Here is a 22,613-nt window from a genome sequence, read left to right as displayed (position 1 = left end):
TACAGGGACTTTAGACTCAATCTTAGAATGATAAACACAAACACACTATCCCCCCAAAAGCATAAAAAGAAAATTCACAAATAATTCAGTGGAAATAAAGACGCTGATGGGTTCATTGCTCCAAACACATCAGACCCGATGTCCTCTTGGCAATCAGAGATCTCACTGAGAAACCCCATTATAGATAAATCAGTCATTAAAGTTTAAAACTTTTTAAAAATAAATGAAAAACAGATGCCAGTATTTAGATTGCATAATTAATAAGCAAGTTTTTAACACTGACTTTTTCTTAATATTCACCAATTAAAACAATTCTTGTTTTAATCTAAAAGTTCATCAACTAAAATAACTTATCTTCAGGAATACCTAAGTAATCTCTGTAGCTAAAGAATGCAGCATAGAGGGTCTTTTTATTGTGCATTCATGATCATACACACAAAAACAAACCAAACTTTCAGGGTTTTTTTTTTTTTTTTTTTGCCACAAGAACACCACCTTACAAAGGAACCTCATTTAACCGGTATATTCTTGTCCAATCCCAATGTCATTCTGCACAGAGCAATGGAAACAACTTAAATGCCTAAAAGAACAAGAGGAAGAACTGGAGGGTGAGAAGATATATATGCCATTTGCAAATCCTTAAGCCTTGTGAAGGGGTATCCAAGAATCATCTCCTTTCCTTCAAATCCAAAGTATCTGTGCTGGCTCAATCCCAGAAAACCCTGAAAACAGCACAGAGGTTTTTCACTGCTCTGGAGATACATTCCAGTGTCTCACTGAGAGAAAACAGCTGTCTGATGAATCAGGCCATGTAATGGTACTGATTTGGTTTGTGTTTATCTCTCTCCATATAGTCTTTGTCTATAAGAGATTCAATTATCTTTTTCAAATATCGAGGCTTTACTGGAAATTTCAGCTTATTATACAATTCAGACACTAGAAAATTATGACCCAGAGTCTTTCTCATCTTCGTTATTCTGATGATAGCAGCATCGATCTGATACTGTCTGTCCTAACCACACTCTCAGTGGTGCTGACTTGCTCTTCAATGGTTTCCTTCATCTGAATTTGATTGATCATTATTCGAAATAACTTGTGCTTGAAATCTCTGTTAAAAATGAATTGTCTCCATCTTCTACCTCCTTTCCTTTGGGACTTTTAATCAGAACTCGTGCTTTGCCACAGGCCAGTTACTGTAATGTTCTCCGCAATTCACTGTCCTCTATCCCAGTGGCCATTTTTATGTCTTCAAAGCTGAATTCGTCCCCTTCATTGAACATGAGAAACACCAGAGTCTGGAAGAGGGATACCTGGAACTCTTTCTTTCCTTCCTTAAGCTCTGCTTTTAAGACAGCATGTCCCAATGTAGTTTGCCATTGAAGTTTCGACCACTATGCTTTCCAAGATAAAACATCTTAAATACTTCCTGAAGTTTAATCATTTCTGGAGTTAAATGTACTTGCATAGGTGTATATGTTGGCCAGTATTCCATAGTAAGTATATTTACTGATAGATCTATAGAGCCTGGGTCACTCTGATTCTGCATATACTGCTTGAAATGAACCATGATGTCCTTGGAGAGCTCCATGTCCTTGAACATGCCTTCCAGTTTGTTGGTAAAAGCAGCAGCACACTCTTGCTTTAGTTTTGACAACATAGATTTTTCAGCATCGACTCTGTTTTCTTTCCTTTTGAAGGAAAATTTTACACTTAAGGTACATGGGAAGCTTTGTCAAAGAAATAATGACTATATTCTATTTATATATGCATATTATTAAAATAGATTATTATATGCTTCAACTTATAATAACTGTAATTGTTATTCTGGAATATTGTGTTTTGCAGAAAGGACAAGATTCTATGTCATTTACATTATAATCAACTAGAGGCCTGGTGCATGAAAATTTATGCACTGGAGGGGGGTCCCTCAGCCAGGCTGGCCCCCTCTCACAGTGTGGGAGCCCTCAGGGTCAGGAGGCAACCCAGTGATCAGGGGAAGGTGACGGCCCCATCACACCTCTGCTGCTGCCACTGCCAGCAGCACAAGCCTCGACTGGCCCTGGTTACCTGAGCCTCAGGAGGCCCTGGGTAGCTGGGCAGCTGCCATCCAAGGCTTCCTGAACCTCGGGCCAGCCCTGGGCAGCTGGGCAGCTGAGAGCCGAGGCTTGCCTGCACCTCAAGCTTCAGCTGGGCAGCCGCCATCCGAGACTTGCCTGCACCTCAGGCCAGCCTGGCAGCTGGGGGACTAAGGGGACTGGGGGACTCTGGAGGCAGGCACCCCAGTGGGGCTGAGGGGACTGGGTGCCGCCATCTTGTGGCTGTGGGTGCTGCCATCTTTGAGGGCGTAGCAGTCAATTAACATATTTCCTCCTTATTGGCTGTGGGCACCACCATCTTTGAGGGTGGGGCAGTCAATTAGCATATTCCCTCCTTATTGGCTGTGGGTGCTGCCATCTTTGTGATGGTGTGAGGGTCAATTAGCATAGTCCTTCTTTATTAGATAGAATAATGAATTCTCAGAAAGAGAAACTAAACAAACAATCCCATGTACCATTGCAATAAAAAATATTAAGGTACTTAGGAATAAACTTAACTAAGGAGGCAAAAGACCTGTACTTGGAAAATTATAGGATGTTGAAAAAAGAGATAGTAAAAGATATAAACAAATGGAAGAGTATACCATGTACATGGATTGGTAGAATCAAAATTATTAAAATGTTCATACTACCCAAGACAATCTACAGATTCAATGCAATCCCTATTACAATACCAACAGCATATTTCACAGATCTAGAACAAATACTCCAAAAATTTATATGGAACCATAAAAGACCCCAAAGAGCTGCAGCAATCTTGAGAAAAAAAACAAAGTTGATGGAAGCCCAATAACAGGTTTCAAGTTATACTATCAAACCACTGTAACCAAAATCGCCTGGTACTAACCCAAGAACAAAATTCATAGAACATATAGATCACTGGAACACAACAGAGGGATGTCAGAGGGTCAATGGCGAAAGAAGGGCTTCTGTGGGTGAAGCCTGGGATGCCTTGGGGAAAACTGGCAGCAGAGAGCTGGGAATATAGACAGAAAGAGAAGGGAATGGGGGCGCAGTAAACTTGCAGCTAGGGATCTGAGAAGGTGAGGCAGAGCCCTAGACCATGCCCTGCCACTCACCAGCTTCAGGCAAGTATCTGCAGTTTTGTCTGCCTCCGTTGTCCCATTGTATGTGGGGGCATAAAGCAATAGAGACTGAGACATATCTTCTGGGTTATTGTGTGGGTTCCTAACACAGTATATGTAAGTTGGCTCTAAGACTTGGGGTCATGTATAGCAGGCCACTGATCACTGAGCAGAGGCCATGAGCCCCTGCTTGGCCATGGAGTCCTGGACTGGCCTTGATCAAATACCTTCCTATTGTGGGGCCTAAGTTTCCTCACATGCACATTGGGGCGGGGGTGTGGGGTGATTGGAGTACATGGCCCACAAGTGCTCTCATAGCCCTGGGCCTATGCGCTAGGTGACTGCAGGTTGTGGTCAGCAAGGCCTGAAGTAGAATGTTTATTTTGAGGTTTTGCCTTCTCCGACAAGGCTGAAGCTTACAGAGGCTCCCAGGGCCAAAGTGAAGGGCCTCAGCCTCTTCTGAAGCCAGTTCCTGAAGCCAGTGGCTGTGCAGAAGCATTTCCTTTCCAGACAGGGTCTCAGGGATGCCCAGAGCTACATGTCTGGCTAGATGGAGCAACAGCCTCACAGGGATGTATCTGGGCAGCATGGTGAGCCTAGTGGGCATGGTCTTAGGGCTTTGCCTCACCTTCTCTGCTCCCATAAGCACAGGTGGAATAACAGGGAGATAACTGGCCTCTGCATTCTCATCAGACATGTACCAGAAAGTTAGGTCAGTCATGCTGGATTCACCAGCTAAAGAAATGTGATGGGAGTAAGGATGCAAAACAAGCTGGTGTGGACTATGGGGCCTGTGTTCTTCCTCATGTCAGTAACAGAATAGTAAGAAGCTAGAAAAATCCCTGAGCAAGTGGAATAGGGAAACTGAAACAAGAAAATTAAACAAGGCCAAACAGTTTGGGCAGCTTGCAGCCAGCTTGTGAATTACAAGACCTTATCTTCCCCAACAAAGGACACTTGAGTGTAAATGCTTAATACCTCTTCTCCCTAAACAGAGAATATATTGCTTAAATCACCCTGGAGCTGCTAAGGCAGGAGTGGGGGAAGGAAGAAGGAAAGAAGGAAGAATTTTATTTCATCCAGTAAACAAAAAAGTCAATAGTTTTGGGGAAGAGGGAAATGGGAGACTTTATCTCACCCACTGAACAAAGAAGTCTGCAGTGTTGGGACTTGCCAAAATAAAATCGCCAGATATTATCATAAATTCTGGGAAAGCCACAACAAAGTAAAAAAGGGACCTTGAAATCTAGTCTGTTGCCCAAGATATCCATCAGGGGAAACTTGAAACCCACAGACAGAAGAGTATAAAATCCTTTGAACACCCATCAGGGGCACACTCAGATTTGCTGAGTGCCCACTTGTGCTTTATTAATAAATTAGAGGCCCAGTGCACAAAATTCATGCACTTGGGGTTGGGGGTCCCTCAGCCCAGCCTGCACCCTCTCACAGTCCGGGAGCCCATGGGGGATATCCGACTGCTGGCTTAGGTCTGCTCCCTGGGGGACATCCTTAGTGCTGCCGTGGCTCCCGCCTCCACTGCTGTGCTCACCAGCCATGAGCCTGGTTTGTGGCTGAGCAGTGCTCCTCCTGTGGGAACGCACTGACCACTCCTGCATTGAACATCTGCCCTTTGGTGCACGTCATAGCGACTGGTTGTTACACCACCAGGCTGAAATCGGCTTTCCGACATCCCCTGAGGGGTTCTGTGTTGCAAGAGGATGCAGGCCAGGCTGAGGGACCCCACCGGTGCACGATTGGGGCCGGGGAGCGACACAGGAGGTTGGCCAGCCAGGGAGGAACCACGGGAGGGCTCCAGGGTATGTCCGGCCCATCTTGCTCAGTCCCGATCAGCTGGACCCCAGCCGCAATCTAACCTACTAGTCGGAGCATCTGCCCCCTGGTGGTCAGTGTACATCATAGCAACTGGTCAACTGGTGGACTGTCTGCCCCCGTCATACCAACTGGTCGATTGGTCGACTGTCTGCTCTCTGGTGGTCAGTGCACATTATAGACATTATAGTGAGCGGTTGAGCGGCCTTAGCATATCATTAGCATATTACGGGGTTGATTGGTTGAATGGCTGACCCGCAACCGACACTTAGCATGTTAGGCTTTTATTATATAGGATTTGTTTTCTTTGCTTCCTTAATAAATTTGTTTGCTGCAACACTACTGTCTGGTGTCACTTGTTAGAAATATTTCCTATGAGACTGACAAGACCAAAGAGGGCACAACCCTCTCCCTTTGACTCAGGGGGCTGTACAATAACACCTTTTCTGGTGACTATAACATGTCGATGGAGTAGGTGGTAAAGCCAGATCTGTACTCTATCCTTTTTTTTTTAATCCTTACCTGGGGATACTTTTTCCATTGCTTTTCGGAGAGAGTGGAGAGAGTGGAAGGGGAGGAAGGAAGGGAGAGAGTAAGAGAGAAAAAAAACATTAATGTGAGAGTGACACAATGTTAGGGGCAGATATAGAATATTGGGGAGTAGATATAATTATAAGAAATATTAATCATATTCTGTTAACCATGTTGCTCTGTTCTGATTAGAGAAAGAACATTCTAACCTGGCTGAGAGTTGTACGTCCTGGGACATGGGAGCTAACATCGGATTGTAGTCCATCCTCCTTTTCTGAGAACTGCCTAGATTAACAACCTTATTGCTGAGACAGTCTGGTCCCAGAGGCGCCCGGCCTTTGCAACCCCAGCCCCTATTGCCTGTAATGTGGTCCCAGAGGCACCCAGAGGCACCCATCCTCTGTAACCCCCTAGCCTGAATTACCTGTAACCTGTAGCCTGTAACAATTGTACTTGCCTACTTTCCCATGCCTGTAATTCTTACTTTTCCATATAATCTTTGTCCCTATACCCAATATAAGCAGCTGGCTTATTTTGGGGGGAGGGGGGGGAGGGGAAAACAGATTTTTGTGGATGACCTGTTGGTCTCCCATACTGCCTGCATTATTGAATAATTGCTCATATATGATTCAACCCCATCTCTGCTTAATTGGCTCAAATAGTGACAGGCAGCCCGGACCCATTGATTGCCTAGTTACATCAACTGGTTGCCTCCTGCATGTGTCTCAACCAGGGATGGGGATTGATCCCGCAACCCAGGTACATGCCCTTGACTGGGAATTGAAGCCAAGACCCTTCAGTGCACAAACCCAAACTACATTAGCCAGGGCATGCACTGTATCTTCTTTCTGCCATTTGCTGTCTTCTGAAACAGACCATATATCTGCTATTTCAAAATGCAATTGTTTCTAGCTTCTGGTTCTAGCTTTCTCCCAGGACAGCACTTCTGAAACTGAAAGCCAATACATTTATCCCTGTAGGCTGCCAGGATCAATATACCCAGTTTCTTCAACCATTTTGTCCCCTCCCTAGAATTGCCAGATTTAGCAGAAAATACAGGACAGTCAGTTAAATTTGAGTTTCAGAAAAGAAAAAAAACGAATAATTTTTTTAGTATAGGTACATCCTATGCAACATTGAAAACAAATATGCTAACAAATTATTGGTTGTTTTCTGATATTTAAATTTAAGAGGGTGTTCTGCATTTTAGTAGCCCTACCTGCACCCCATGCCCCATCCTGGCTAACCCCTCTCTGGGAACTGCTGGAGAAGTTCCAAGAATGTTGCAGGGTCTCACGTTTTGTTCAGGGCCTTTAATGGGCAACTCCTAATCACTACACACCCTGCCCTGTCTCCATCCTTGCTCACAGGCCCCCTTCCCTTCCAGCTGTGGTTGGTTTGTGATGGACGGGGCGGGGGGGGGGGGGAGCGGGGACAACTTTACCCCTCCCACCAGGCTACCCAGCTGCATGTTCTCTTTGCAGCAACTGTGTTTACTGTCTGCACTTCCATTCTGGTTTCCAGTGTGTAAGCCTGCCCTCTTGACCCCTATTCTTGCTATTCATTACTGGCTCTCAATCACTGAGTACCTAAAACACTATTTATTCTTTTCTTTGTCCCAAAGTGGGAGTTCTGGGAAGGGAGCCAAGGATCTGAGAGGGAGCTCTGAGTGCCTGCCCTGCCTGCCATACTGTGGCTGCATTGTTCTGGTGCCATGCCTGTAGAATGGGTGTGACCTGCTTGACAACATAGGCAGTAGCTCTCTGACTCTCACAGAAATTGCCTGCTGAAGAAGGAAGTAATCTAAATTCCAGCCTTGGCCTCTGTGGGAGCTTGTCTAGTGTCCATTTGATACCAGCAGAAACTTCAGTCAGCAACTCCACTCCAGGGCTGCAGAAAAGGCAAAGGTGAGAGGCCCTATCTTCCTCCTCCTGCCCCCTTCCCCTTTGTCAGGACAGAGGCAGGTGGGTGCACACACAGCTCCCAGAAGTCTAATGACAGACCTCTCCTGGACACTTTCCTCCACTGTGCTGGTCCTACTAGTATGTCTTCCTTTGGCAGATTAAATGCAGGATTGGTGTGAAAGGGATTTATCAGGAAACTATCCAAAGGGAAAAGAACAGCAGAAGAGTAGAGAAGTGGGACAGGGAAGGAAAGAGAAAGAAGTCAAGTAAGAGTATGGCATAAAGCCAAGTTGCACAGAGGGCGATTTTGGCCCAATGCCAGGGGGAGCTCTGGGGACACCCCAGACTTATCTAGTCAGGGCCAGGAGAGCTCAGGTATTGACACCTCTGCACTGCCAGTCCTCAAGGGACATAAATTTCCAGGCACTTCTTGTTTCAGGGGATTGTGCAGGCAGAGTTGTCTGGCAGCCTGGAACTGTCCTCCAACAGAGAGAGGGTGTGTAGCCACCAGGTAGACAAAGTCAGGGGAAATGAGAAGAGAAGGCATGGGGCTTGTGCTGGGCGCAGATCAGGAAAGTTGGGGAGAAGCAGGTTGTGGAGGGATTGCCTTTCCATGGTCCACACAACTTGTACCACTGAGTCTGAGTTTCCCTCGGAAAAAAGCTTCCTCCCAAAAATGATATAGCCATCATGCCCCACTCCTGTGGACCCCATTTCCCAAGCTATTTCTGTTTTACTCTAAGAAGCCCAGTGTGTACACTTCCTGACTAAGCCACAAAGTGTGGCTGGAGGAGGGGGCAGGTCCAAGAATGGAGGGCCCATCTTAGGCCACCTGGCTAGGTCAAGTGTAGGAAAGACTGCTCCCCTGTCCCTGCTTCCCCACGTCTAACTCAGATGGTTGCAGAGATTCTGCTGCATCACTGAAGGCCTGCTTCTGGTTAGAGCTGCAGAAAGCTAAGGACCTGCATAGTACTTTCTGAGTTCCCACTGTGAGTCAGATCCTGTGCTAGGCCCTTTTCATGCCTTATTTCATGTGTCCTCATGCATAACCCCACAATGTAACTACCATAAGCCCATTTATTCAGATACATAAGCTGAGGATCAGAGAGACACTAAGTGGTGATCTGACTGTACATGCCTGCTAAGTGATGGTGTCACATTCACATCCAGGTGTGCTGGGCCCCAAAGCTGGGGATCTCTGTACCTATGAGGTCTTGTTTGCCAGGAGTTCACCCTGGAGGCACCAAACTAGGGCTGGATGGGCCAGGCCTCTTATGTGCCTTAGCATCAGCAAAGCAGAGCACACCCCAATCATTGGAGAAATGATTCATTTTTTAAAAAATCATTGTAGAGCCCGGCTGGAATGGCTCAGTGGTTGAGCATAGACCTATGAACCAGGAGGTCACGGTTCCATTCCAAGTCAGGGCACCTGCCTAGATTTCAGGCTCCATCCCTAGAGTGGGGCATGCTGGAAGCAGCCAATCAATGATTCTCTCTCATCATTGATGATTCTATCCATTTCTCTCTCTCACTCTCCCTGAAATCTATCTACACTAATAAAAGAGAAACATGCAAATTAACCATCACCCTGCCACTCTGTTACACCCACCAGCCAATCAGAAGTGAGTATGCAAATTACCCCAACTAAAATGGGGGTGGCCACGGAGCTGGAGCGAGCAGGAGGCTTGGGTTGCCCCTGGAGATGGAGGAAGCCAAGCTTCCCCCCTGCCCTGGCTGGCCCTGGGCTCCACTCAAGGCTACAAAGTTTCAATTATAGAAGATAAATAAATCCCAGATACCTGCTTCCAGCCCACCCTGGGCTCCGCTCAAGGAGGCGCTGAAAAAAAAAAAGGAAAGGCTGGGAGCTTGGGTCACTGGGGGGCATGGCCAGCCTGAAAATGGCCATCAGCCACACACCCAGGCTGGCCAGACACCTTAGCAGGACCCCCCCCACACCCTGAAGGGGCTGTGGCCAGCCTGAAAATGGCCCTCAGCCCCTCACCCAGGATGGCCACAACCCCATCGGGTGAGGCTCCCGCTGGAGGGCTTGGCCAGCCTGCAAACAGCCATCAGCCCCTCACCTAGGCTGGCCAGGCACCCCAGTGGGGACCCCCACCCTGAAGGGGGTGTGGCCAGCCTGCAAACAGCCATCAGCCCCTCACCCAGGCTGGCCAGGCACCCCAGCAGGACCCCCACTCTGATCCGGGACACCCTTCAGGGCAAACCAGCCTGCCCCCACCCATGCACCAGGCCTCTATCCTATCCTATGTAATAAAAGGGTAATATGCAAATTGACCCTAACAGCAGAATGACTGGGAATGACTGGTCACTATGACACACACTGACCACCAGGGGGCAGATGCTCAACGCAGGAGCTGCCCCCTGGTGGTCAGTGCGCTCCCACAGGGGGAGCTCTGCTCAGCCACAAGCCAGGCTGAGGGCTGCCAGCACAGTGGTGGTGGCAGGAGCCTCTCCCGCCTCCTCAGCAGCACTAAGGATGTCCGACTGCAGCTTAGGCCTGCTCCCCGCTGGCAAGTGGACATCCCCTGAGGGCTCCTGGGCTGTCAGAGGGATGTCTGACTGCCAGCTTAGGCCTGATCCCGGGGAGTGGGCCTAAGCCAGCGGTGGACATCCCCCAAGGGGTCCCAGACTGCGAGAGGGCACAGGCCAGGCTGAGGGACCCCCCGCCCCCGTCGAGTGCACAAATTTTTGTGCACCAGACCTCTAGTAAAAATATATTTTAATAAATCATTGTAGAGTCATAATGGTAAAGCTCAGGCCATTGTAGGATTTTCTTACCTTTATTTTGTAGTTTAGAACTGGCTTTATTTTAATTTGTACATAGTCAGTGGGGGGCACCTTATTCTTTTCCAGGCTTAGGAAAAATAAAGGTCTTTATCGACCCTGCCCAGCTTTGGTTCACAGGCCCAGCACATAATTATCTGCTTCCCCAGCCTTTATGGCCTCTTTATTAATTTAGCAAAGACTAACTGTTATTCTATGTGCCAGGCCTGCACACCAAGTAGGGGATAAAGCAACTTTCTCTTCTCCACCTGCACTTGGGGACACTGACCTGCTTTGTAAACTTTAAAGTGCTGCATACTTCATTTCCAAGTGCAACAGACCTTCTTCTCCACCTCTTCCAACATGAAGCCTCCATCCCTTGATCAGACAGGATCACTTCCTCCTCTGAACACATGTAGCACTGTGGCTGATTGTGACATTAGTTCAGGCTCCCAGGGTAGGAATCAGACTGATTCTTACCCTGGGAGCCTGAACTAATGTCACAATCACCAGATTCCTACCCTGGGAGCCTGAACTAATGTCACAATCACCACACCAACCCAGCACCAACCCAGCACCAATCCCCAGCACCAACCCAGGCCCACATACAGGGTTCAAGTGTTCTGAATTGATTAATTGAATTGACCTCGGTCACTAAAGAGCCATAGGAGGTCACATTTTTCTAAGAGAGGGAAGGGGAGTTCCTTGAGTGGATTCCAACTGGCTTCTTACCATCTTGCTTCTTTCTTGAGTGCGTGCCCCATACCTGCTCCCATCCCCTCCATCCCACCTATTTCCCTGCTCCTCTTTCTGGCCCCCCAGTCTGCTCTCTGATAGAACATGGTTTCTTTCACTTCCTCTTTCTACCCGATACCAGCCACCCCTCCATGACCCCACAAGGGAAAAAGAACATGGGTTTTGGAGTCTGGCAGACCAGGTTCAAATCTAGGCTCTTGCACTTACCATCTGGGCATGTCAGACTAGTAGTTCTCCTCCCATAAGCCTCAGGTTCCCGAGCTATAAAAATGGGAGTTTGGATTGTTGGGGTTATTATAAAACAATAATGCATTCAAGTGGCTTGGCACATAATTAAAATATCATTCCTCTAAACAAAATCTGTTATTTCCTTCCTTTCTACTATTTGTTCTATTAATGCTTATTAAGCACTTGATTCTACTAGAGACTGGGTATAAGGAAGGTACAGTACCTTCCCTTAAGAACACTAGAAGGGAAGAGACAAAAATGAGCAGAACTGCATGCTCCAGAGTAGAGAGGTGAGTCCCAGATAGCTCTGACAGCTTCCTGAGGAGGTGAGGTTGGGGGCCCTGAACAGCCAGGATTCTCCAGGTGAAGGGGGGCTGGTACAGAGAAGGAGGGTTTCTCTTGGAAGCTCAACTTTAAAGACATCTTTCAAGGTCCTATACCTAATCTTGATGCATTATTTTGTATTATTTTTCTTAAAGAGCCCAGAAAATGATATGCTTCAGGACCACTAAAACCTGAGTGTACCCCAGCAGCCTGTTGGAAAGCCTGGCCTGCCTTTCTGATGGATTTGCTGCCAGGGTTTTTTTTCTGATATCCTCACCTTCCCTTTTTCCATCACCAGTAGGTTACCCACTCCCTCAGCCCTAGCTCCAGGGAGGGGCCTCTCTAGGTATACAGGGCAGGACTTCTATTCCCTGCTTGGTGGGGCTCTGTGACCCCAAATGAGCTGTGAGCACCCTGAGGGTGGGAGTTCTTCCAAATGTCCTCTCAAGGCCCTGCACATAGCAGGTCTCAGTGAACTCTCCCACCTAAGGTGTCCCCAGGCCATGGAGCAGGCTGGGCACTAGTGGGTGTGGAGGGGGTAAGGGGTTGGGCTGGCTGAAACCTGGGCTTGGGCCTGAGGCAGGGCTTCTCCTTCTTCTTTTTAAAAAATTTTTATTGTTGAAAGTATTATATATGTCCCCTTTTTTCTCCATCAAACACCTACAACCAATCCCTGTGCCCCGCCCCAGGCCCTCACCCCACTGTCTGTGCCCATGGGCCATGCATATATGCATACAAGGTCTTTGGATTTTTACCTCTCCCCCACCCACCCTCCCCTGCCTTCCCTCTGAGATTCTGCATTCTGTTCCGTGCTTCCATGTCTCCAGATCTAATCCTTTCATCAGTTTGTTTTGTTACTTAGATTCCAAATATGAGAGAATCGAAGATGGCGGCATAGGTAAACACCGGAGACTGCTGCCACAAACAACCACTTCAAAAATACAACTAAAAGACGGAACGGACATCAACCAGAACCACAGGAAGGCTGGCTGAGGAGAGACTCTTCAACTAGAAGCAAAGACAACAGCATTACGAGGCTCAGAGGAGGCGCAGTGTGGAAAATTTAAAGGTAACGAGGTGCGCGCGCAAAGCGGGCTGGTGGCTGAGGGCGCGGTTGTCGTTTTCGGTCGGGAGTGAGTCTCAGACTCTGAGCTCCAGATCCGGGCGAGTCTCTAGGGACCCAGACTCAAACGGGAGAAATGGGACTGTCTGGCTACGGTCCCTCCGAGGTTTGCAGCGGTTGCTGGGACAGAGAGGCAGAGCCCCTGGGGACGGACTGAGAGCAGCCATAACTGCTCCCTCCGCCCGCCCTGTTGAACCCGCCCCGCCCAAGCCCTGCACAGAGCCATTTGCCTGATCGCCTCAGGCAAAGGCTAGATTAGCACCTCCCCAGAGGACAGAAGTTTTCCACAGAGCTGATTCTCACAGCCAGTTGGCCTGGTGGTCAAATCCCTCTAGTATTAACTACAACAATTAAGGCTTAAATAGAACAAGACTGCGCACAAAGACCACAAGGGGGTGCACCAAGAAAGCATAAAAGATGCGGAGACAAAAAAACATGACAGAAATGGAGGATATAGAGCTAAAAAACACAATTTTGAGGGCTTGCAATAATGTGCTAGAAGCTGCCAATAAACTTGATGAGAGCCTCATGAAATCTAATGAGACCCTCGATGCTATGATAAAGAACCAATTAGAAATTAAGCATACACTGACTGAAATAAAGAATATTATACAGACACCCAATAGCAGACCAGAGGAGCGCAAGAATCAAGTCAAAGATTTGAAATTCGAAGAAGCAAAAAACACCCAACCGGAAAAGCAAAATGAAAAAAGAACCCAAAAATACGAAGATAGTGTAAGGAGCCTCTGGGACAGCTTCAAACGTACCAACATCAGAATTATAGGGGTGCCAGAAGATGAGAGACAGCAAGATATTGAAAACCTATTTGAAGAAATAATGGCAGAAAACTTCCCCCACCTGGTGAAAGAAATGGACTTACAGGTCCAAGAAGCGCAGAGAACCCCAAACAAAAGGAATCCAAAGAGGACCACACCAAGACACATCATAATTAAAATGCCAAGAGCAAAAGACAAAGAGAGAATCTTAAAAGCAGCAAGAGAAAGAGACTCAATTACCTACAAGGGAATACCCATACGACTGTCAGCTGATTTCTCAACAGAAACTTTGCAGGCCAGAAGGGAATGGCAAGAAATATTCAAAGTGCTGAATACCAAGAACCTACAACCAAGATTACTTTATCCAGCAAAGCTATCATTCAGAATTGAAGGTCAGATAAAGAGCTTCACAGATAAGGAAAAGCTAAAGGAGTTCATCACCACCAAACCAGTATTATACGAAATGCTGAATGGTATCCTTTAAGAAGAGGAAGAAGAAAAAGGTAAAGATACAAATTATGAACAACAAACATGCATCTATCAACAAGTGAATCTAAGAATCAAGTGAATAAATAATCTGATGTACAGAATGAACTGGTGATTATAATGAATCAGGGACATAGAAAGGGAATGGACTGACTATTCTGGGGTGGGGAAGGGGAGTGGGAGATGCGGGAAGAGACTGGACAAAAATCGTGCACCTATGGATGAGGACAGTGGGTGGGGAGTGAGGGCGGGAACTGGAAGGAGGGGAGTTATGGGGGGGGGGAAGAGGAACAAATGTAATCTGAACAATAAAGATTTAATTAAAAAAAAAGAAATAGAAGGAAAATCGAAAAAAAAAAGATTCCAAATATGAGTGAGATCATGTGATACTTGTCTTTCTCTGACTTATTTCACTTAGCATGATACTCTCCAGGTACCTCCATGCTGTTTCAAAGGGTAAGAGGTTCTTCTTTTTTTACTGCTGCCTAGTATTCCATGGTATAAATGTCCCACAGATTTTTTATCCACTCATCTACTGATGGGCACTTGGGCTGTTTCCAGATCTTAGCTATTGTAAATAGTGCTGTTATGAACATAGGAGTGCACACATTCTTTCTGACTGGTGTTTCGGGTTTCTTAAGATATATTCCTAGAAGTGGGATGACTGGGTCAAATGACAGTTCCATATGTAATTTTTGGAGGAAACTCCATATTGTTTTCCATAATGGCTGCACCATTCTACATTCCCACCAGCAGTGTATTAGGGTTCCCTTTTCTCCACACCAGCACTTGTCATTTGTTGATGGTAGCCATTCTGACAGGTGTGAGATGATACCTCATTGTTGTTTTAATTTGCATCTCTCTGATGATCAGTGACTTTGGGCATTTTTTCATATACCTCTTGGTCATCTGTGTGTCCACTTTGGAGAAGTGTCTATTGTCCATTTTTAAATTGGATTGGTTGTCTTCCTTTTGTTAAGTTGTATGAGTTTGTTATATATCTTGGATATTAACTCTTTATCAGATGTATCATTGCAAAACATGTTCTCCCATACAGTGGGTCCCCTTTTTGTTTTGATGGCAGTTTCCTTTGTTGTGCAGAAGCTTTAATTTTAATGTAGTCCCATTTGTTTATTTTCTCCTTAGTTTCCTTTGCCCTAGGAGATGTACCCGTAAACATATTGCTTTAAGAGATGTCTGAGATTTTGCTGCCTATGGTTTCTTCTAGGATTTTTATGGTTTCATAACTTAAATTTAAGTCTTTTATCCATTTTGAGTTTATTGTTGTGTATGTTGTAAGTTGGTGGCCTAGTTTCATTTTTTTTTGCATATATCTGTCCAATTTTCCCAGCACCATTTAGTGAAGAGTCTGTCTTGACTCCATTGTATGGTCTTGTCTCCTTTGTCAAATATTAATTGCACATAATGGCTTGGGTCTATTTCTGGGGTCTCTGTTCCACTGATCTATATGTGTGTTCTTGTTCCAGTACCAGGCTGCTTTGATTTCAGTGGCTTTGTAGCATAACTTGATATCTGGCATTGTGATTTCTCCAACTTTGTTCTTCTTGCTCAAGATTGCTGCAGCTATTTGGGGTCTTTTATGGTTCCATATAAATTTTTGGAGTATTTGTTCTAGACCTGTGAAATATGCTATTGGTATTTTAATAGGGATTGCAATGGATCTGTAGATTGCCTTGGGTAGTATAGATATTTTAATGATGATAATTCTACCAATACATGAACATTGAATATTATTCTACTTGTTTATATCTTCTTCTATTGCTTTTTTCAACATCCCGTGGTTTTCTGAGTACAAGTCTTTTACCTCCTTGGTTAATTTATTCCTAAACATCTTAATTTTTTTTTACTGCAATGCTACATGGGATTGTTTGTTTAGTTTCTCTTTCTGAGAATTCATTATTGGTGTATAAAAAATCCATAGATTTTTGGGTGTTGATTTTTGTATCCGGCAACATTGCTAAATTTATTTATTAAACCTAGTAGTTTTTTTGATGGAGTCTTTAGGGTTGTCTATGTACAATATCATGTCATCTGGGAATAATGAGAGTTTTACTACTGACTTTCCAATTTGGATGCCTTCTACTTCTTCATTTCTGATTGATGAGGCTAGGACTTCCAGTACTATGTTGAATAAGAGTGGTGAAAGCAGACATTCCTGTCTTGTTCTTATTCTTAGGGGAAATTGTTTTAGTTTTTGCCCATTGAATATGATGTTCGCTGTAGGTTTGTCATATATGCTGTATATCATGTTGAGATATGCTCCTTCTATTCCCACTTTGCTAAGAGTTTTTATCAAAAATGGGTGTTGGATTTTGTTGAATTATTTTTCTACATCTACTAATATGATCATGTGATTTTTGTCTTTCAGTTTGTTTATGTGATGTATCACGTTTATTGATTTGTGAATATCGTACCAGCCTTGCATCCCTGGAATAAATCCCACTTGGTTATGGTATATGATCTTCTTAATATATTGCTGGATCTGATTTGCTAATATTTTGTTGAAGATTTTAGTATTTAAGTTCATCATGAATATTGGCCTGTATTTCTTTGTAGTGTCTTTATCTGGTTTTGGAATTAGGATAATGCTGGCCTCATAAAAAGAGCTTAGAAGTGTTCCTTCCTCTTGGGTGTTTTGGAATAGCTTGAGGAGTATAAGTGTTAGTTCTTCTTTGAATGTTTCATAAAACTCTCCTGTGAAGCCATCCAGACCTGGGCTTTTGTTTGTTGGGAGTTTTATGATTATTGCTTCTATTTCATCAGTTGTTATTGGCCTATTCAGGTTTTTGGATTCTTCCTGATTCAGTTTTGGGAGACTGAATCAGGAAGATTCAGTCCTGATTTTTTAAAGAATTTGTCCATTTCATCCATGTTGTCCAGCTTGTTGGCATATAATTGTTCATAGTATTTTCTTACAATTCTTTGTATTTCTGTGGTGTCAGTGATGACTTCTCCACTTTCATTTCTGATTTTATTTATTTGGGTCCTCTCTCTTTATTTCTTGAATAGTCTGGCTAACAGATCATCATTCTTGTTTATCCTTTCAAAGAACCAGTTCTTGGTTTCACTGATTTTTTTAGTCTCTTTGTCATTTCTTTCTGCTCTAATCTTTATTATTTCCTTCCTTCCACTTACTTTGGACTTTTCTAGTTGTTCTCTTGCTAGTTCTTTAAATTGTATCATTAAAACATTTATTATTAATTTTTCTTGTTTTTTGAGGTCGGCCTGTAGTGCTATGAACTGCCCTCTCAGGACTATTATTGCTGTGTCCCAGAGATTTGGGGTTGCTGTGTGTTCATTTTCATTTATATCCAGGAAGTTTTCGATTTCTTTCTTGATCTCGTTGGTAATCCATTCATCCTATATAATAAAGAGGTAATATGCAAATTAACCCTCACACCTCACAAGATGGCTGCCTATGACCAGGCCGGCAGGGGGGTTAGTGAAGAACGACCAAATGACTGAACAGCAGGCTGCGTGGGGTGACCAGGCTGGCAGAGGGGGGCAGTTAGTGGCAATCAGGTCAACATGCAGAAGCAGTGAGGGATAATCAGGCCGGCAGCAGTGGGGGGGGGGGCAGTTAGGGGCGACCAGGCAGGCAGGCAGGTGAGTGATTAGGAGCCAGTGGTCCAGGATTGTGAGAGGGATGTCCAACTGCTGGTTTAGGCCCAATCAAGACCCCTCAGGGGATGTCCCACTGCTGGTTTAGGCCCGATCAACAGTCAGAATCCCCTGAGGGGTCCTGGATTGGAGAGGGTGCAGGCTGGGCTGAGGGGAACCCTTCCCACTCCCATGCATGAATTTCATGCACTGGGCCTCTAGTTGTTTAATAACATGCCATTTAGCCTCCATGTGTTTGAATGATTTGGGGTTTTTTACTGTATTTGATTTCTAATTTCATGCCACTGTGATCGAGAAGATGCTTGATATGATTTCAATCTTCCTGAACTTGTAAAGACTTGTTTTGTGTCCTAACATGTGGTCTATCTTTGTGAATGATCCATGCGCACTTGAGAAGAATGTATATTCTGAAGCTTTGGGTAAAATGTTCTATAAATGTCAATTAAAGCCATCTGATCCAGTGTGCCCTTTGGAGTCACTGTTCCTTGTTAATTTTTTGTCTGGAAGATCTATCCAGTAAAGTCAGGGGGTGTTAAAGTCCCCTACTATGAATGTATTATTGTTGATCTCTCCCTTAAAGTCCTCTAGAAGTTTTTTTTTTTATATGTTTAGGTGCTCCTATGTTGGGTGCATATATGTTTACCAGGGTTATATCCTCTTGATGTATTGAACCCTTTAGTATTATGTAGTGACCTATGTGATACATCACATAAACAAACTGAAAGACAAAAATCACATAATCCACTCATCTGCTGATGGGCACCTAGGCTGTTTCCAAATCTTAGTTATGGTAAATTGTGCTGCTATGAACATAGGGGTGCATATATCTTTTCTATAAAATGATTTTTGTTGCTACTTCATAACTGTAATTTTGCTACTGTTATGAATCATAATGTAAATATCTGATATGTAAGATGTATTTTTATTGTTACAAATTGAACATAATTAAAGCATAGTGATTAATCACAAAAACAATATGTAATTATATATTGTGAAATATTTATTTCTAATTACAAATAAATGAATTTTGTCTTGAAACATGGTGTAGCATGGGTAACAGTCTTAATATAACAACAGTAAACTACATTGCTACATTTTGCGACAGTATCGTAAAAAGCCAACGTCAGTGCAAAGGTTGAGATTGCTTCTTTCTCACCAGATCAGAAATTCTCGGGGCAGTCTTTGCAAGAGCACAATGAAGATCATCTTCCACAAGTCTACTTCTGTATTTAGACTTGATAACCAACAAGCTGGAAAACACTGTTTCACATATATGTTGTTGGAAATGGAAGAAGGCGCAACACAGTCTCAGACAGAACAGGATATGACTGCAAACACTTGATCCAGAATTTTGTAACTGGCATTGTAGAGAAATCAGTTCTTGCTGCATCGTTGTTAATAAGTTCAATGAACTCCTCTTGTGCTGTCTCAGGAACATCTTCAACTTTGACTGTGAATGGGCTTCTGGCAAGTGCAAATGGGGTGTCAGGTAGATTTGGAAAGTATGATGAAATTTAGTCTGCAAGCATGTGCAAGTGTTCTTTCACAGAAATTATCATCGTAATCCTTTTGTCTGGTTCAATGTCATGTTCCTCAAAGAAAGCAGATAAGGTAGGCAATATGTAAATTTTATTTTCATACAATTTATTTTTTTTTGCCAAAGCTGAAGTTTTATTTGGAATGATCGGATCTTTTCAGACAAATGGAGGCATGTTGCATTTGGTCCTTGCAGTGATAAATTTAACTCATTCACTATGGTAAAGGTGTAAACCAAGTAAGCTATTTTCTGCAGTTCACTTTTATCGCCTAAAAGTGCTTTTAACTGCGGTCTTGCTTTCTGATTAAAAAATGTTTTGAGAAGGAGTTGATTTAGGAGAGCCAAGATGGCGGCGGAATAGGCAGATGAGTCCCAGGGCTTGTCCTGGAGCAAATGGAGTGAGCAGCTGAAACTAATAACACCCACCCCGAATTGGCGACGTATACTCAGCTGGTGAGACAGTTTGCAGCCAGGAAGGGCAGAGTTCCCCTGGAAAGGTAAAAACTAGGAATCTGGGCAGGAAAGTTTGCCAGACCTCTGAGCCCAGAGGGTCAGAGGGAGACCGTGTGGCACACAGCCACATCTCTTGGGACAGGCACAGCCCCTGACTGTGGAAAAGAGATCTGTGGGACTGTTGGAGACGGGGGATTTGAGATCCGGGTTCCTAATTACGGAGGACTGAGCCTAAAAGGGGCAGCCTGAAGCGCTGACCAGACCATGCAGTGCCGGTAAGAGAGGAGCTTACAGAGACTCAGCCTTCCCCGTTTCTGGGTCCGGCGTTTGTTTGTTTTCACTGAACCCTGTTCATAGGACATTTCGGATACAGACACTCACCTGTGCTGAAGAGCGGAAGAAGGTGTGGACAAGTGGAATCTGGGGAGAGGCTGGGGAGTGAAGGGGGGCCAGGAGAAGTGGCAACAAATTGAGTGCTGAGTCACCCCTGAGCCCAGGACTTGGGCAGCCATTTTCTCCTGAGGCTAAACCCTCCCTCCAGGCCCCAGGCAAGGAATACAGCCACACCCAGATTCCACCCTGAATGAGATGAAGGATTAAAATAATCTGATTAGTCCCTGGGAGTTAACAAGGTCTGGCCTATAGAGGGGCTTTCAGTCCGAGCAACAACAACAACAAAAAAGCGCAGACATTCCAGAAAACTGGGATCTTAAGCCAGCCAAAGGAATGACATTTCAATTTTTCATTTTTTTTATTATTATTTTGTTAGCTTTTTTTTTCTTTGTTCTCCTTTTTTTTTGTTTGTTCCTTTATTTCCTACTTCTTTTCACATTATTTTTTCAACCATGTGAGCAGCAGACATGTGAGCGGCATGCTCTTGTCCAGGGAGCATCAGCCCCATGAGCAGCCTGCCTCGAGCATAAGAGCAGCAGCCTCATGTGGCCTGCCCCTGTCCAAGGAGCAGCAGCTGTGTGAGCGAACCGCTTCCCCATCTGAGGAGCAGCAACAATGTGAGCAGTCCCACATGTCCGAGGAGCAGCAGCCTCACGAGCAGTCTTCCTATGTCTGAGGAGCAGCAGCCCTGCGCAGCCCACCCCCATCCAAAGAGCAGCAGCTGCGCACACCCTGCACTAGTCCGAGGAGCAGCAGCTGCACAAGCATCTTGCCCTCGTCCAAGCAGCAGCAGCCGCATGAGCAGCCCGCACCCATCCGAGGAGCAGCAGATCTGCGAGCGGCCCAGCCCCATTCGAGGAGCAGCAGCAGCCCACCCCGGTCTGAGGAGTAGCAGCCACACGAGCAGACCGCCCATGTCCGAGGAGCAGCAGCCCTGCGCAGCACGCACCGGCCCGAGGAGCAGAGCCACAACAGCATGCACCTGTCCAACAAGCAGCAGCCGGGTGAGTGGCACATCCCCGTCTGAGGAGGAGCAGCCACACGTGCAGCTCACTCCTGTCCAAAGAGCAGCAGCCTCGCAAGCAGCCCACCCCCATCTGAGGAGCAGCAGACTTGCAATCAACCTGTCCAAGTCCTAGGAGCAGTAGCCCCACAGGCAGCCCACCACATCAGAGAAACAACAGCAGTGTGCAGCCAGCCCCCATCCAAGGATCAGCAGCCATGTGAGCAGTCCTCCCCAGTTCAAGGAGTAGCAGCTGTGTGTGTAGCCCACCCCCATCCAAGGAACAGCAGCTTCGTGATCAGCACACCCTCTATCTGAGGAACAGCAGCTGTTTGTGAAGCCTCCTCCCACCAGCCAGAGGAGCCACCACAGCTGTGAACAGCACCCACCAGAGGAGCTGCTGCCAAATGAGGAGCAGCTGCTACCACAACCACTCGAGGAGCAACCACAGCCCGAGGAGCCACTGCCACCCAAAGAGCAGCCACTGAATGACTCAACATCTAGATATGTCAGTGAGATCAAACATGGGTAGACAAAGAAACCCCCAAAGGAAAGAAAAGGAGAACACGCCAGAAAAGCAGTTAAGTGAAACAGAGGCATGCAGCATGACAGAAAAAGAATTCAGATTAAGGGTTCCAGAATGCATAAACCGGATGGAGGAAAAAATCACAACTTATTCAAGAATCAAGAAGAAACAGATGAAAAAAATCAATAAATTATGTAAGAACCAAGAAGAAATGAAGAGTGATATAGCTGCAATAAAAAACACCATTGAAAGTTTCAACAGTAGACTAGGAGAAGCGGAGGACCGAATTAGCGAATTAGAAGACAGGGAAGCAAAACACACCCAAACTGAACTGCAATTGGAGAAAAAAAATAAAAGACAGGAGGAGAGCCTAAGGGAGCTATGGGACAACATGAAACGAAACAACATACAAATAATAGGGGTGCCAGAAAAACAGAAAGAGGAACAAGGGTTAGAAAACCTATTTGAAGAAATAATATCAGAAAAATTCCCTGAGGTGGGGAAGAAAAAAGTCACACAAGCACAGAGAGTCCCAAATAAGTTGAAGCCAAAAAGACTCACACCAAGACACATCATAATTACCATGGCAAATGTTCTGGACAAAGAGACAATCTTAAAGGCTTCAAGAGAGAGACGGAAAGTTACATACAAGGGATGTCCCATTAGATTATCAAATGATTTCTCAACAGAAACACATCAGGCCAGAAAAGAATGGATGGAAATTTACAAAGTGATGCAAAGCAAAGGACTGAATCCAAGAATACTCTATCCAGCAAGGCTATCATTCAAAATTGAAGGGGAAATAAGAAGCTTCACAGACAAAAAAAGGCTAAGGGAGTTTATCACCACCAAGCCAGCAATGCAAGAAATGCTAAAGGGACTGGTGTAAAAAGAAGAAATAAAAAGCTAAGAAAGAAAACAGGCACAAAAAATAGAAATGGCTACAAACAAGTACCTTTCGATAATAACTTTAAAAGTAAATGGACTAAATGCTCCAATCAAAAGACATAGAGTGGCTGAATGGATAAAAAACCATGACCCATATATTTGCTGTCTACAAGAGACCCACCTCAGAATAAGGGACTCACACAGACTGAAAGTAAAGGGATGGAAAAATATCTTTCAGGCAAATGGAA

General features: G+C 45.0%; 1 pseudogene; it reads right to left on the bottom strand.

Annotated features, from left to right (window-relative positions):
• Positions 1-802: 802 nt before the first annotated feature.
• Positions 803-3,902, bottom strand: LOC111825826 (annotated as a pseudogene).
• Between the last annotated feature and the right edge of the window lie 18,711 nt (positions 3,903-22,613).

The sequence above is a fragment of the Myotis lucifugus genome, unplaced genomic scaffold, assembly GCF_000147115.1.
Source record: "Myotis lucifugus unplaced genomic scaffold, Myoluc2.0 scaffold_41, whole genome shotgun sequence".
Lineage (NCBI taxonomy): Eukaryota > Metazoa > Chordata > Mammalia > Chiroptera > Vespertilionidae > Myotis > Myotis lucifugus.
The sequence above is the reverse complement of the archived record's forward strand: the minus strand, read 5'-3'. Positions and strand labels throughout refer to the sequence as shown.